The 14,586-nt window shown below is 41.3% G+C and overlaps 1 protein-coding gene across 1 annotated transcript in view; it reads right to left on the minus strand.

Annotated features, from left to right (window-relative positions):
* The window catches only part of LOC122926525 (matrix metalloproteinase-21-like), a 99,756-nt gene extending 90,269 nt beyond the window's left edge, over nucleotides 1-9,487 (minus strand). Inside the window, exon 1 of the mRNA XM_044277917.1 lies at nucleotides 9,408-9,487. The gene's annotated coding sequence lies outside the window, so the exon portion shown is untranslated. The remainder of the gene's footprint in view (nucleotides 1-9,407) is intronic.
* Nucleotides 9,488-14,586: the final 5,099 nt, after the last annotated feature.

The following is a 14,586-nucleotide window of genomic DNA, read 5'->3' on the forward strand; positions in this document are numbered from 1 at the left end:
CGTATTCAACCCCCAGAATGTCCCCCCACTCTGGGTGTTAGCGGGAAACTCGTGTGGGACCTTATGTACCCACTGCTGGATAGTGGTTACCACTTGTACGTGGATAACTTTTATACCAGCATTCCCTTGTTCAGGTCCCTTGCCGCCAGATCCACGTTCGCTTGTGGGACCGTGCGGAAAAATCAACGCGGCCTCCCTGCCTACCCCCTCCAGGTACCTATCCCCAGGGGTGAGACCCGTGCACTTACCAGTGGAAACCTGTTGCTGGTCAGGTATAAGGACAAGAGGGATGTCCTTATGCTGTCCACAATCCACGGTAACAGCACCACCCCAGTCCCTGTGCGAGGTACCGCGGCAACGGTCCTCAAGCCCGATTGTATCGTCGACTACAATCGGTATATGGGAGGAGTTGATCTCTCTGATCAAGTCCTCACGCCATATAACGCCATGCGCAAAACCCGGGCATGGTACAAAAAAGTTGCGGTCTACTTGGTGCAGGTTGCCATGTACAACTCTTTTGTACTATCCCGAAGCGCTGGCAGCACAGGGACATTCCTCCAATTCTATGAGGCAGTCCTCAAGGACCTGATCTTTTCGGACCGGGAAAGAAGCAGGCCGGAGTACCTCGGGAACTGGAGGCGCCCGGATCGTCCCTGGCCAACACTTTCCAGGTGTGGTCCCCCATACTGGAAAGAAGGGACGAACCCAAAAAAAGTGCAGAGTGTGTCACAAGAGGGGGATACGGAAGGACACCACTACTCAATGTGACACGTGCCCCGATCATCCGGGCCTCTGCATTATCAATTGCTTCAGGGAGTATCACACTTCCATGGAGTACTAAATTTTTATAATCCCCAACAGTTCACTAGAGAACATAAAACACTATGGCTCTCAGACTTTGGAGACACGAAAACAATTTTTCTTTCCCCAAAAAATATTATAGTGCAGGCATCCTCAAACTGCGGCCCTCCAGATGTTGTAAAACTATAACTCCCAGCATGCCCAGACAAACCTACAGCCATCATCAGGGCATGGTGGGAATTGTAGTTTTACAACATCTGGAGGGCTGCAGTTTTAGGATGCCTGCTTAGTGTCTCTAAAGTCTGAGAGCCATACATATTGGGCATCGTCGCGTGCGTAAAAGTCGTCGCTATAAAAATAACTTTTTACCAAACGCCTCGGATGAACGGTGTTACAAATATAAAATAAAAACGGTGCCAAAATACCTATTTTTGGGCAAAATTTCAATTTAAATCCATTTTGCCGGTAATAAAGCAAGGGTTAACAGCCAAACAAAACTAAACATTTATTGCCCCAATTCTGTAGTTTGCAGAAACACCCCATATGTGGTCGTAAATGGCTATATAGCCGCACGGCAGGGCATGGAACGAAGGGAACTCCATACGGTTTCTGGAAGGCAGATTTTGATGGACATTTTTTTTTTTTTACACCATGTCCCATTAGAAGCCCCCCCTGATGTAGCCTAGACTAGAAACTCCAAAAAAGTGACCCCATCTAAGAAACTACACCCCTCAAGGTATTCAAAAGTTACTTTACAAACTATGTTAACCCTTTAGGTGTTCCACAAAACTAAATAGCGAATGTAGAAACTATTTTAGAATTTAATTTGTTTGTTACATTGCCTCAAAAAAGAGTAATATAGAGCAACCAAAAATCAAATTTACCCCAAAAATAGTCCCAAAACAACAACCACCTTATCCCGTAGTTTCCTAGATGGGGTCACTTTTATGGAGTTTCTACTCTAGGGGTGCATCAGGGGGCTTGAAAGGGTACATGGTGTAAATAAACCAGTCCAGCAAAATCTGCCTTCCAAAAACCATATGACGTTCCCCTTCTTCTATGTCCTGCCGTTTAGCCAAATAGTAGTTTACCACCACATATGGGGTGTTTCTGCAAACGACAGAATCAGGGCAACCCATTTTGAGTGTTGTTTGGCAGTTAACCCTTGTTTTACTCCTGGAAAAAATTGATTATATTGGAAAATTTTCCAAAAAATAGAAATTTCAAAATTGTTTCTCCATCTGCCATTAACTCTTGTGGAACACCTAAAGGGTTAACAAAGTTTGTAAACCCAGTTTTGAATACCTTGAGGGGTGTACTTTCTTAGATGGAGTCACTTTTTTGAAATTTCTATTCTAGGGGTGCAACAGGGGGCTTCAAATGGGACATGGTATAAACAAAACCAGTCCTGCAAAATCTGCCTTCCAAAACCCATATGGTGTTCCCCTCCTTCTATGTGCTACCGTTCGGCCAAACAGTAGTTTACGACCACATATGGGGTGTTTCTGCAAACGACAGAATCAGGGCAACCCATTTTGAGTGTTGTTTGGCAGTTAACCCTTGTTTTACTCCTGGAAAAAATTGATTATATTGGAAAATTTTCCAAAAAATAGAAATTTCAAAATTGTTTCTCCATCTGCCATTAACTCTTGTGGAACACCTAAAGGGTTAACAAAGTTTGTAAACCCAGTTTTGAATACCTTGAGGGGTGTACTTTCTTAGATGGAGTCACTTTTTTGAAATTTCTATTCTAGGGGTGCAACAGGGGGCTTCAAATGGGACATGGTATAAACAAAACCAGTCCTGCAAAATCTGCCTTCCAAAACCCATATGGTGTTCCCCTCCTTCTATGTGCTACCGTTCGGCCAAACAGTAGTTTACGACCACATATGGGGTGTTTCTGCAAACGACAGAATCAGGGCAACCCATTTTGAGTGTTGTTTGGCAGTTAACCCTTGTTTTACTCCTGGAAAAAATTGATTATATTGGAAAATTTTCCAAAAAATAGAAATTTCAAAATTGTTTCTCCATCTGCCATTAACTCTTGTGGAACACCTAAAGGGTTAACAAAGTTTGTAAACCCAGTTTTGAATACCTTGAGGGGTGTACTTTCTTAGATGGAGTCACTTTTTTGAAATTTCTATTCTAGGGGTGCAACAGGGGGCTTCAAATGGGACATGGTATAAACAAAACCAGTCCTGCAAAATCTGCCTTCCAAAACCCATATGGTGTTCCCCTCCCTTCTATGTGCTACCGTTCGGCCAAACAGTAGTTTACGACCACATATGGGGTGTTTTTGCAAACTACAGAATCAGGGCAACCCATTTTGAGTGTTGTTTGGCAGTTAACCCTTGTTTTACTCCTGGAAAAAATTGATTATATTGGAAAATTTTCCAAAAAATAGAAATTTCAAAATTGTTTCTCCATCTGCCATTAACTCTTGTGGAACACCTAAAGGGTTAACAAAGTTTGTAAACCCAGTTTTGAATACCTTGAGGGGTGTACTTTCTTAGATGGAGTCACTTTTTTGAAATTTCTATTCTAGGGGTGCAACAGGGGGCTTCAAATGGGACATGGTATAAACAAAACCAGTCCTGCAAAATCTGCCTTCCAAAACCCATATGGTGTTCCCCTCCTTCTATGTGCTCCCGTTCGGCCAAACAGTAGTTTACGACCACATATGGGGTGTTTCTGCAAACTACAGAATCAGGGCAACCCATTTTGAGTGTTGTTTGGCAGTTAACCCTTGTTTTACTCCTGGAAAAAATTAATTATATTGGAAAATTTTCCAAAAAATTGAAATTTCAAAATTGTTTCTCCATCTGCCATTAACTCTTGTGGAAGACCTAAAGGGTTAATAAAGTTTGAAAAAACAGTTTTGAATACCTTGAGGGGTGTAGTTTCTAGAATGGGGTCATTTTTGGGAGGTTTCTATTATCTAAGCCTCACAATATGACTTCAAACCTGAACTGGTCCATAAAAAGTGGGATTTTGAAGATTTCTCAAAAATTTCAAAATTTGCTTCTAAACTTCTAAGCCTTGTAACATCCCCAAAAAATAAAATATCATTCCCAAAATGCTACAAACATGAAGTAGACATATGGGGAATGTAAAGTCATCACCATTTTTGGGGGTATTACTATGTATTACAGAAGTAGAGAAACTGAAACTTTGAAATTTGCTAATTTTTCAAAAATTTTTGGTAAAAAATGTATTTTTTAATGCAAAAAAATTAACTTTTTTGACCCAATTTTAGCAGTGTCATGAAGTACAATATGTGACGAAAAAACAATCTCAGAACGGCCTGGGTAAATCAAAGCATTTTAAAGTTATGAGCACTTAAAGTGACACTGGTCAGATTTGCAAAAAATGGCCTGGTCCTTAAGGTGAAAATGAGCCTGGTCCTTAAGGGGTTAAGTTACTGGAATTAACCACTAGACTTCATGCACGTGGTTTATATATCTCACACTGTCTACTTGGGCCAAATGTCACATGATGGAAATTGCCTTGAAGCCTTGGGATTTTTGTGTTTTCAAAAGTTTTTCTGTGTTTTACCAAAACATCCCTTTTCTGGAATAAATCATTAACTTAACTCCAACAGATATGTATCTAAATTTGTTTGTGATATTTGTAGCTGAGTTCTGGTGCACATTCAACCATTTAAAGAGGTATTGCCATCTGTTATGGCAGGGATGCGGCCCCCCAGCTGTTTCAAAACTACAACTCCCAGCATGCCTGGGCAGCCTACAGCTATTAGGGCATGCTGGGAGTTGTAGTTTTTCAACAGCTGGAGGGCTGCAGGGTGAGCATCCCTGTGTTATGGCATATTGGTGTTGGTCTGACCTCTGGGATCCTGAGAATTACTCCCCCCCTCCCCCATCATAAAGTGATGACGTGCTATGCATACTGTATGTCATAACTATATATGGTTGAAAAAAGCCTTTAAGCCACTATAGCAACATGAGATTATTAATAATGAAAAAGTTAAATCAGTGTCGTATACAGGGAGTGCAGAATTATTAGGCAAATGAGTATTTTGACCACATCATCCTCTTTATGCATGTTGTCTTACTCCAAGCTGTATAGGCTCGAAAGCCTACTACCAATTAAGCATATTAGGTGATGTGCATCTCTGTAATGAGAAGGGGTGTGGTCTAATGACATCAACACCCTATATCAGGTGTGCATAATTATTAGGCAACTTCCTTTCCTTTGGCAAAATGGGTCAAAAGAAGGACTTGACAGGCTCAGAAAAGTCAAAAATAGTGAGATATCTTGCAGAGGGATGCAGCACTCTTAAAATTGCAAAGCTTCTGAAGCGTGATCATCGAACAATCAAGCGTTTCATTCAAAATAGTCAACAGGGTCGCAAGAAGCGTGTGGAAAAACCAAGGCGCAAAATAACTGCCCATGAACTAAGAAAAGTCAAGCGTGCAGCTGCCAAGATGCCACTTGCCACCAGTTTGGCCATATTTCAGAGCTGCAACATCACTGGAGTGCCCAAAAGCACAAGGTGTGCAATACTCAGAGACGTGGCCAAGGTAAGAAAGGCTGAAAGACGACCACCACTGAACAAGACACACAAGCTGAAACGTCAAGACTGGGCCAAGAAATATCTCAAGACTGATTTTTCTAAGGTTTTATGGACTGATGAAATGAGAGTGAGTCTTGATGGGCCAGATGGATGGGCCCGTGGCTGGATTGGTAAAGGGCAGAGAGCTCCAGTCCGACTCAGATGCCAGCAAGGTGGAGGTGGAGTACTGGTTTGGGCTGGTATCATCAAAGATGAGCTTGTGGGGCCTTTTCGGGTTGAGGATGGAGTCAAGCTCAACTCCCAGTCCTACTGCCAGTTTCTGGAAGACACCTTCTTCAAGCAGTGGTACAGGAAGAAGTCTGCATCCTTCAAGAAAAACATGATTTTCATGCAGGACAATGCTCCATCACACGCGTCCAAGTACTCCACAGCGTGGCTGGCAAGAAAGGGTATAAAAGAAGAAAAACTAATGACATGGCCTCCTTGTTCACCTGATCTAAACCCCATTGAGAACCTGTGGTCCATCATCAAATGTGAGATTTACAAGGAGGGAAAACAGTACACCTCTCTGAACAGTGTCTGGGAGGCTGTGGTTGCTGCTGCACGCAATGTTGATGGTGAACAGATCAAAACACTGACAGAATCCATGGATGGCAGGCTTTTGAGTGTCCTTGCAAAGAAAGGTGGCTATATTGGTCACTGATTTGTTTTTGTTTTGTTTTTGAATGTCAGAAATGTATATTTGTGAATGTTGAGATGTTATATTGGTTTCACTGGTAAAAATAAATAATTGAAATGGGTATATATTAGTTTTTTGTTAAGTTGCCTAATAATTATGCACAGTAATAGTCACCTGCACACACAGATATCCCCCTAAAATAGCTAAAACTAAAAACAAACTAAAAACTACTTCCAAAAATATTCAGCTTTGATATTAATGAGTTTTTTGGGTTCATTGAGAACATGGTTGTTGTTCAATAATAAAATTAATCCTCAAAAATACAACTTGCCTAATAATTCTGCACTCCCTGTACATGAGAATTGAACTCTAAGGCCTCTTTCACACGAACGATACGGATTAGGTCCGGATGTGTTCAGGGTGCCTTCAGTGAAACTCGCACCATTTTGCAAGCAAGTTCAGTCAGTTTTGTCTGCTATTGCGTTTAGTTGTTTACTTTTTTCCACATGGGTGCAATGCGATTTGTTTTTTATACGCACGTGATGGTTTACAAACAACATCTCCTAGCAACCATCAGTGAAAAACGTATTGCATCCACACCTACCTTCAGATGCAATGCGTTTTTCACTGAAGCTCTATTCACTTCTATGAGGCCAGGGCTGTGTGAAAAACGCAGACTATAGAACATGCTGCGTTTTTCACACAACGCAGAACTGATGCATGAAAAAAAAAAACGCTCATGTACACAGACCCAATTTAAATGAATAGGTCAGAATTCAGTGCGGGTGCTATGTGTTCATGTCACGCATTGCACCCGCACGGAAAACTCGCTCGTGTGAAAGGGGCCTAACACTTCTTCTAATACACCTTAATCTGCTTGTAGGATGACATTGGCTTCAGTGTAAAGAAATGTTTAAAGTGATGTTTGAAAGTATAGAAGCACATGTATATCAGCATGGCTTCATGAGGGATCGGTCATGCCAAACTAATTTAATCAGTTTCTATGAGGAGGTAAGTTCTAGACTTGACAGCGGCGAATCAATGGATGCCATATATCTGGACTTCTCCAAAGCATTTGACACTGTACCACATAAAAGGTTAGTATATAAAATGAGAATGCTCGGACTAGGAGAAAACGTCTGTAAGTGGGTAAGTAACTGGCTCAGTGATAGCAAACAGAGGGTGGTTATTAACGGTACACACTCAGATTGGGTCACTGTCACTAGTGGAGTACCCCAGGGGTCAGTATTGGGCCCTATTCTCTTCAATATATTTATTAATGATCTTGTAGAAGGCTTGCATAGTAAAATATCAATTTTCGCAGATGACACTAAACTGTGTAAAGTAATTAACACTGAAGAGGACAGTATACTACTACAGAGCGATCTGGATAGATTGGAGGCTTGGGCAGATGAGGTTTAACACAGACAAATGTAAAGTTATGCACATGGGAAGGAATAATGCAAGTCACCCGTACATACCAACTGGTAAAACACTGGGTAACACTGACATGGAAAAGGATCTAGGAATTTTAAAAAACAGCAAACTAAGCTGCAAAAACCAGTGTCAGGCAGCTTCTACCAAGGCCAATAAGATAATGGGTTGCATCAAAAGGGGCATAGATGTCCGTGCTGAGAACATAGTCCTACCACTTTACAAATCATTAGTCAGACCACACATGGAGTACTGTGTACAGTTCTGGGCTCCTGTGAACAAGGCAGACATAGCAGAGCTGGAGAGGGTCCAGAGGAGGGCAACCTTAAGTAATACCTGGAATCGGGAAACTACAGTACCCTTAGAGATTATCAAAATTAGGGTTATTCACTTTAGAAAATCGACGACTGATAGGAGATCTAATTAATATGTATAAATATATCAGGGGTCAGTACAGAGATCTATCCCATCATCTATTCATTCCCAGGACTGTGACTGTGACGAGGGGACATCCTCTGTGTCTGGAGGAAAGAAGGTTTGTACACAAACATAGAAAAGGATTCTTTACGGTAAGAGCAGTGAGACTATGGAACTCTCTGCCTGAGGAGATGGTGATGGTGAGTACAATAAAGGAATTCAAGAGGGGCCTGGATGTATTTCTGGAGTGTAATAATATTACAGGCTATAGCTACTAGGGAGTTATTCCGATTGCCTGATTGGAGTCGGGAAGGAATTTTTTATTCCCCTAAAGTGGGGAAAATTGGCTTCTACCTCACAGTTTTTTTTTTGCCTTCCTCTGGATCAACTTGCAGGATGACAGGCCGAACTGGATGGACAAATGTCTTTTTTCGGCCTTATGTACTATGTTACTATGTTACATCATCAAACATAAAAAAAAATAATATCAATATAACAAAATAATAAAATAAAAGATCTGGTAAAAAATAAATGAAAGTTAAAGCTAAAAACTGAAACCAAACTAAAACATTTAAGAAGACATTACTGTCGAAATCTAAGAAAAATAAGATATGAACATGATATTAAATCTGTAAAATTCAGAGTAAACAGGGTACGTTCACACTAGTGTTATTCTTTTCCAGCATTGAGTTCCATCCTAGGGGCTCAATACCGGAAAAGAACTGATCAGTTTTATTCCTAATGCATTCTGAATAGAGAGCAATCTGTTCAGGATGCATCAGGATGTCTTCAGTTCAGTCCTTTTGACTTTTCAGGACAGAGATAATGCTGCAACATGCTGCGGTTTTAGCTCCGTCCAAAATTCCGGAACACTTGCATTTTTTCCCATTGAAATGCATTAATGCCGGATCCGGCCCCAAGTGTTCTGGCAAAACGGATCCATTTTTGTAGTCTGCGCATGCTTAGACCACAAAAAACGTGAAAAAAATAAATGCCGGATCCGTTTTTCCGGATGACACCGGAGAGACGGATTCGGCATTTCAATGCATTTGTCATACGGGTCAGGATCCTGATCCGTCTGACAAATAGCATCAGTTTTCATATGTTTTGACAGATCCGGCAGGCAGTTCCGTCGCCAGAATCCTCTGCCGCAAGTGTGAAAGTACCCTAAATGCTAAAAAAGGTTATGCAACGCTAATGATAAAAATAAATAAATTATGTATACAGCCAGAGCAGAGCCAGTCAGATCCCACAGTTATATAAATTAAAGTATACCGTTTTCTTTTTTTTTATTAGCAATGCAATTCTCCAAAACAGAATAGTCTTTTAAGCGTAAAACTTAATATTTTTTTGTGAATTTTGTAAAGAAATTTCATTTTTTTTCATTTTACAAAGGATTTCACAATGTACATTGTGAAAACACCCACTCCTATAAAAGTGCCATGAAAGTCATTAGCTTAAATTCTAAAACAAATTGTGAAGACGTAACATTGTATCTTTCCAGAGTCTGTGTAACGTATGTGACATATATAAGTAAATTACCTTTTTGTTGTGGCTTGTTTTTACTACTTCCTCTGGTTTGTAGACAATGAATCGTCTAAGCTTCACGTAGTCTATGTAAAGACGATGATGACTGTGCTGGAAAATAAAAGAATCTTGAACTCCCAACAGCTGTTTCTCTTCAGCTCCTCCCACACTCAGCCATTTTTAAATCATGTGGGATTTATTTTTGTTTTTTCAGACCTACTTTTTCTTCTATGCCGAAATATGCGGGAATGTAGCCAAGAAGAGTTTACTTAACTGGGTGTCTGATTAAGACAGTTTTTCCTTTTTTACTTATCATTTATATTTTTTAATATTTATTTGAAATGTATTATTATCTATCTATCTATATATATATATATATATATATATATGTTAAATTAAAATAAGATAATATTGCAAAATTATTATTAGAACTAATTTTTCATTCAAAGCTTAAAAATGTAAATACATTTGTAGATAAGCTGCTAGTACACGTTAGCTAAAATACATGAACTATTCCTTATTCATGTTGTCATCAATATTATTAATATAAATTCATATTTTGTGACTAATCATTGTTCTTTATTATTCTTTAGAAGAATTATAATAAAATATACCCCTTGGTGCCCTTCGCCGTACATGTACAGCGGTAAGTCGACTCTTTGGTGCCCACTCGCATGTGCAATGGGCACCATAGAAGCCGGGTTTCTGCTGTTTCAAACCCCTTAGGTGAAGTGGTCAAATGTGACCATGGGATCTAAGCGGTGCAGAAGCTGGAGCTGTGCACTCTTGCGCCCATAGTAATGTTCCACAGCTGAGACAGAGGAAGCTGTTATATTTCAGCCTGCTTGAGGTGATACCCATCAGTGGTATATACCAATACAGACCAGCAGGTGGCAGCACTGTGTTGGTATATAGTAAATAGTGTGTTCTGTGATGAATATATACCCCTCACAGAACACAATTGGCAATCTAAGGCCTCTTTCACACTTGCGTTGTCCGGATCCGTCGTGTACTCCATTTGCCGGAATTACACGCCGGATCCGGAAAAACGCAAGTGAACTGAAAGCATTTGAAGATGGATCCGTCTTCAAAATGCGTTCAGTGTTACTATGGCAGCCAGGACGCTATTAAAGTCCTAGTTGCCATAGTAGTAGTGGGGAGCGGGGGAGCAGTATACTTACCGCCCGTGCGGCTCCCGGGGCGCTCCAGAATGACGTCAGAGCGCCCCATGCGCATGGATGACGTGCCATGCGATCACGTCATCCATGCGCGTGGGGCGCCCTGACGTCACTCTGGAGCGCCACCCGGGAGCCGCACGGACGGTAAGTATACTGCTCCCCTGCTCCCCACTACACTTTACCATGGCTGCCAGGACTTTAGCGTCCTGGCAGCCATGGTAACCATTCAGAAAAAGATAAACGTCGGATCCGGCAATGCGCCGAAATGACGTTTAGCTTAAGGCCGGATCCGGATTAATGCCTTTAAATGGGCATTAATTCCAGATCCGGCCTTGCGGCAAGTGTTCAGGATTTTTGGCTGGAGCAAAAAGTGCAGCATGCTGCGGTATTTTCTCCGGCCAAAAAACGTTCCGGTCCTGAACTGAAGACATTCTGATGCATCCTGAAGGACGGACTGTCCATTCAGAATGCATGGGGATAATCCTGATCAGGATTCTTCCGGCATAGAGCCCCGACGACGGAACTCTATGCCGGAACAAAATGTGAAAAAGCCCTAATAATTGTTAGTTATAGTGACCTAAGCTAACTTAAAAAAAGTGTACTGAAAAATATATAAAAGTTCAAATAATATAACAATAATAAAAAAAAACCATTATAAGCATCACCGCATCCAAAAAGCGCGTACTATTAAAATAAAACAATATTTATCTCAAATGACGTCACAGGAAAAAAAAAAATTTAAATGGCCAGTGGACATTTTTTGTAACTTCACCTCCCCCAATTTTTTTTTTTTTAAGTGATCAAAAAGGCACACACACTTTAGAATGTATCACTGAAAAGTACAGATCTCCCGCAAAAAATTAGCCCTCATACAGCTCTGTACACTTAAAGGGGTTGTCCGGGTTCAGAGCTGAACCCGGACATCCCTCCATTTTCATCCCGACAGCCCCCCTGACATGAGCATCGGAGCAGTTCATGCTCCGATGCTCTCCTTTGCCCTGCGCTAAATTGCGCAGGGCAAAGGGATTTTTAGAAGTTCCGGTGACGTACCGGGGCTCTCCATGGGGCTGACAGGAACCCCGGTGACGTCACCAACACTGATAGGCGGGATTTAGCTCTGCCCTAGCCAGTAAAATAGCTAGGGCAGAGCTAAAGCCCGCCCCTCAGAGCCGGTGACATCACCGAACACACTGCCGGGACGGAAGTTACTGCCCGGCAGTGTGTTATTGAAAACAAAAAAGCCTGTGCCCTGTGCGATTTAGCACAGGGCACGGGAGCGCATCGGAGCATGAGATGCTCCGATGCTAGCCTCAGGGGGGCTGTCTGGGTGAAAATAAGGGCATGTCCGGGTTCAGCTCTAAACCCGGACAACCCCTTAAATCACAAACAAATTATAGGGGTCAGAATATGGCGATGAAAATAAAAAATAAAAAAGGTTTTTATTTTTTTTCGGTATTAAAATGCAAGAAAAACTATACAAGTGTGCTATCGTTGTAATCATACTGACCTGGAGAATAAAGGTAACAGGTCAGGTCAATTTTTTTCCAGCTTCCCACTGCATCATATGCAATATTAAATAAGTAGAAAGTACAACTTGTCCCACAAAAAGCAAGCGCTCATGAGGCTACGTGAACAGAAAAATAAAAAAATTATGGCTCTGGAAAGGCGGGGACTGAAAACCCTCTAAGGGTTAAAGTGGTTATATATATAATTAATAAAAGAACTGTGTCAAGGAAGTGCAGCTAAGCCACTTTCACTTCAGGAGAGCTGAATGGCTATGACAGGCACAACATGTACAGGCGTGGAGCTCTATTTGGAAAAAAACAACCATATTTTTCTAATCCTGGAGAATCCCTTTACCAAATAATTTTTAATTTAAAGATATTAGCTTTTTTCCACTAAGCTGTAACAGTCATTTTGACAAAGTATTCACAGACATATTCATTGATTTTGAATTATCTCATCAGTAACTGATGATTGACCCTTTATTAACAGTACATACTACGAAAGACAAATCTTCCAATATTTCTGAACATATGCCAAGCAGGTGGGCTATTACATATTTCAAGTTGTGTAACAATCATGGTCTCTGGGGGTGTCACCACGACCATGGCTGGAGGGGAAAGGGATGCCCCCAGAACTGAAAAAAAGGCAATTTTCTTTCATCTTTAGGATGTGGATACAGTTGGCTGAAATTTTATGATTCACAAAATGTATCTAAAAATCCACCCATTTTCCCCTTACTTACCACCAGTACTTGTTTTTATGGCAGTCAATAAGGAGCCTTTGACTAGGCTGCCACTGATCCACCGTGCTACCCATTTATCTTACTTCTCAAATGGAAGAGATTTATTATATTCTGCATATTATGTTTTATAATCTATATATGTCATTGCATTTTGCATTTTAAACCAATATGTTTTCTAAAATGGAAGTTGACTTGGGGATATCCCGCGATTAATGCAAAAAATACAAATCAGACATCATATAGTACATGACAATCTTTCTAACAAAGCTAGAACCAGCCCTGTAACTCACATGGATTTAGAGATCCCCACATTTATTGCTTCAGTTGCTCTGCTAGATGTATTCTTAGCTGGCAGCTCAGAGGTTGTCTCCATTCTCAGGAGGTGTCCTTTCTAGAGATGGCCTTGCAGTTCGCCCGGTGGTCGTTTTGTGGCGAACTTTGCGCATTGGCGATTCACCGAACATCCGAACATATGGCAATGTCCGCTGGCGCCATATTCTTTTGCATTGCGCCGAACTTTGACCCATGACATATCCAACAGGTGGGACAGGACAGCCAATTGAGATGTTTCAGCACATGGACACACCCCCACCCTATAAAAGAACCTGGCAGCCATTTTACATTCTGGGTTTGGCCAGTGTAGGGAGAGGTTGCTTTGTGGAGCAGGGACAGGCTGTAAGGGACACCAAATGCTAGCAAATAGGGCCACAAAAGTCCTTTTATAGGTGTGATATACTGAGGGGTGTGATATACTTACTAACTTAGAAAGTATATTATAGTGCATTTGTATTCTGCAGCAGTTGTGTGCGGTTCTGCTGCGATACTGTAGCTATATAGAGGGACAAACGCTATTGAAACAACTAATTGCAACGGGTGTGATATACCTGTTGCCCCCCCAAACACTGATTGAGGGGTGTGATTTGCCTTCTTACATAAAATACTGATTGAGTGCTGAGATATACCTGTTGCCTCAAATAAATATGATATAACTGTTGTGGCCAAAAATTTATTGAGGGTTCTGATATACCTGCTTCCACAAAATACCGATTAAGGGGTTCGATATACCTGTTTCCACCAAATATTGATTGAGGGGTGCGATATACCTGCTTCCACAAAATACAGATTAAGGGGTTCGATATACCTGTTTCCACCAAATATTGATTGAGGGGTGCGATATACCCGCTTCCACAAAATACAGATTAAAGGGTTTGATATGCCTGCTTCCACAAAATACTGATTGAGGAATGCGATATACCTGCTTGCACAAAATACAGATTAAGGGGTTCGATATACCTGTTTCCACCAAATATTGATTGAGGGGTGCGATATACCTGCTTCCACAAAATACAGATTAAGGGGTTCGATATACCTGTTTCCACCAAATATTGATTGAGGCCTGCGATATACCTGCTTCCACAAAATACTGATTAAGGGTCCATTCACACATCCGCAAAATGCAGGTATGGCCAACCTGCGGCTCTCCAGCGGTTGCAAAACTACAACTCCCAGCATGCCCAGTCTGCCTACAGCTATCAGCCTACAGCAGGGCATGGAGGGAGTTGTAGTTTTACAACAGCTAGAGAAGCACAAGTTGGCCAGCCCTGGCAAAATGGGTCCGCATCCGTTCCGCAATTTTGCGGAACAGGTGCAGACCCATTCATTTTTAATGGGGCAGGAATGTGCTGTCTGCAAAAAAAAAAAAAAGAACATGTCCTATTCTTGTCTGCAATTGCGGCTATGTGCGGTTTGCAAAATGCGGAATGCACAT

Source organism: Bufo gargarizans, chromosome 2 (genome assembly GCF_014858855.1).
Source record: "Bufo gargarizans isolate SCDJY-AF-19 chromosome 2, ASM1485885v1, whole genome shotgun sequence".
Lineage (NCBI taxonomy): Eukaryota > Metazoa > Chordata > Amphibia > Anura > Bufonidae > Bufo > Bufo gargarizans.